The following is a 3133-nucleotide window of genomic DNA, read 5'->3' on the forward strand; positions in this document are numbered from 1 at the left end:
CCGAATAATTGTAGATCCTTATACATTCATTATATATAGGTCAATTTGGGTTGAGCCGGTTAGACACTAAACTTGCAAATTGACTGACAGAATTGGGTTATGTAAATTGACATATCGTCAATTTGTAGACACCCCAATTTTAACCAGGCCTTTCCAAGGAAACCTTCCCACACATTCTTGTAGGTCCCACGCTGTTGGTGGACCCCACACATCCATGTAGGTCCCACGCTATTTGTGGACCCCACACATCCTTGTAGGTCCCACACTGCTTGTGGACCCCACACATCTTTGTAGGTCCCACATGGCTTGTGGATCCCACATATCTCCATTGGGCCCTACATGGTTTGTGGGTCCCATATCTCCTGGTATGCTAGCTTGGATTTCTACATCCAGTGCGCGTTACCCCTCCTAGTATGCTAGTTCGAATTCATACATCCGGTGTACGTTACCCCCTTTGGTACGCCAACTCGGATTCCTACATCCAATGCACGTTACCTCCTTTGGCATGCTTCTGCCTGCTGGCTCGTGTTCCTATAACCCTTAAATGGTTCGTGGACCCCACATTGCTTGTGGGCCCCACATGGCTTATGGGCCCCACATCTTCTGGTACGCTAGCTCGGATTCCTACATCCGATGCACGTTACCCTCTTTAGTACGCTAGCTCGGATTCCTACATCTGATGCACGTTACCCCCTCTGGTACGCTAGCTCGGATTCCTACATCCGATGCACGTTACCCCCTCTGGTACGCTAGCTCAGATTCCTACATCCGATGCACGTTACCCCCTCTAGTACGCTAGCTCGGATTCCTACATCCGATGCACGTTACCCCCTCTGGTACGCTAGCTCGGATTCCTACATCCGATGCGCGTTACCCCCTCTGGTATGCTAGCTCGGATTTCTACATCTAATGCATGTTACCCCCTCTGGTACGCTAGCTCGGATCCCTACATCCGATGCACGTTACCTCTTTTAGCATGCTTGCACCTGCTAGCTCGAGTTCCTATAACCCTCAAATGGCTCGTGGACCCCACATGGCTTGTCGGCCCCATATATCTTCATTCGGCCCCATATGTTTTGTGGGCCCCACCTCTTTGGGTATGCTAGCTCGGATTCCTACATCTGATGCACGTTACCCCCTTTGGTACGCTAACTCGAATCCACATATCCGATGCCTTGCTAGCTCGGGTTCTTGTAACCCTCAAAAGGCTTGCGGACCCCACATGGCGTGTGGGCCCCACACATCTCTGATGGGCTCCGCACAGCTTTTAGGACCCTCATATTATTATTATTATTATTATTATTTATTTTTTATTTTTTTAAATTTGTCAAATGCAAGCATACTTTGTCCCCCCATCATCATTCACCACATGTCATGTTTTCTCCCTTTATCATTCTTCCCATGCTATATTCCCTTCATCATTCTTCATCCCATACTTTGTCCCCCCATCATCACTCACCACATGTCATGTTTCCTCCTTTTATCATTCTTCCCATACTATATTCCCTTCATCATTCTTCATCCCATACTTTGTCCCTCCATCATCACACATGTCAAGTTTTCTCCCTTTATCATTCTTCTCATACTATATTCCCCTCATCATTCTTCATCCCATACTTTGTTCCCCCCATCATCACTCACCACATGTCATGTTATCTCCTTTTACCATTCTTCCCATGCTAATTTCCCTTCATCATTCTTCCTCCCCCCATACTTGGTTCCCCCCATCATCACTCCCTTATGTCTTCTTTCCTATGCTTGCCCCAAGCTAAGCCTATAAATAGCCCTCTCATTCCAAGCACAAAGGGGGAGAGTTCTTGGTGGTGGTAAGGAGAAGATTTCAAATATTGAAGTTTTCTATTATAAGTTTGTGAAGCTAGTTTTTTTGAGTGAAGATCAAGAGGTCGACTGATCCTGTTTCCTATTGGTGCTAAGTCACCCCATTTGAAGAAGGCACTCCGTAGTGCCTCGAGTCAGAACTCAAGAACAACTCTCGGGAAGATGCTGTAGAGCGACCCTAGTAGACTCACCAACAGGAAAAGAAGACCGGAGCAGAGGAAAACGAAAGAAGATCAAGCGGTCGACTGATCCCGTATCCTACTGGTGTCGGGTCACTTGAAGAAGGTACTCCCTAGTGCCTCGACTCGGAGCTCAAGAACAACCCTCGGGAAGGCACTGCAGACTAACCCCTGCGGATTCACAGACAGGAGAGGAAGACCGGCGGAGAAAAAGACGATAGGTAAAACCAATGAACTTTCTCTTCCTATGTTACATCTCCGCCCCCCTTTCCCTAATCGGCCTCTGTTGGTTTATTTGATTTTATTTCACTTTTTTTACTTTAAATAGCTTCATTTTAACCCAAAAAAAAAAAAATTTCATAAAAGACACAAAAATTCAGAAAAATTTTCAAAGAAAATTCAAAAATTTTTAAGGCTTTGAAACTTATTTACATTTGAAAATTTTTGAAGAAAATTCAAGAAAGTTTCTAACATGTTTGGCAAAGGTTAGAACTGTTTCCCTACATTCAAGATTTTCAAAAATACATTCTAAAGTCATATCTTTAAAACTATGACTTTCATGATTGTTGTCTAAAATTCTGTTGTATTCGGAAGAACATTGGAAAACCCCAAAAAATCAATGGTCTCGACCAAGACCTTAAACTGGTTTTCCCTCAAATCAATCAACATTTGACCGGTTCACCATTCCCGGACCGATTCACCCCGGTTTTCAACATTTCGCTTGTATACTATTATTATATCCAAAAAATTCACAAAAATCATAAAATTTTCAAAAATCCCAAAAATACTTTCACATTTTGATTTCAACTGATTTTATTTGTATTATTTTGAAAGTTCGGGAAAAATCACAGAAATCACATAAATCATTTTCACACTTAGGAAAAATCACAAAAATATCTTTTTAGGCAAAAAAAAATCATTCCAAATCCCGAACAAATTTCAAAAACCTCCCGGAATAGTATATTTCCTACTTAGAAAAACCTATAGATTTCAAAACTCCCAGGAGCGTATTTCGTATCCTATTTTCGATTTTACTTCCCGATGATTGCAAACAAGAACATTGACTCTTTGGAGTACTAGATTGCCCCGGTTATGAGGGAATACCTATATAGTAT

The sequence above is a fragment of the Malania oleifera genome, chromosome 13 (genome assembly GCF_029873635.1).
Source record: "Malania oleifera isolate guangnan ecotype guangnan chromosome 13, ASM2987363v1, whole genome shotgun sequence".
Lineage (NCBI taxonomy): Eukaryota > Viridiplantae > Streptophyta > Magnoliopsida > Santalales > Ximeniaceae > Malania > Malania oleifera.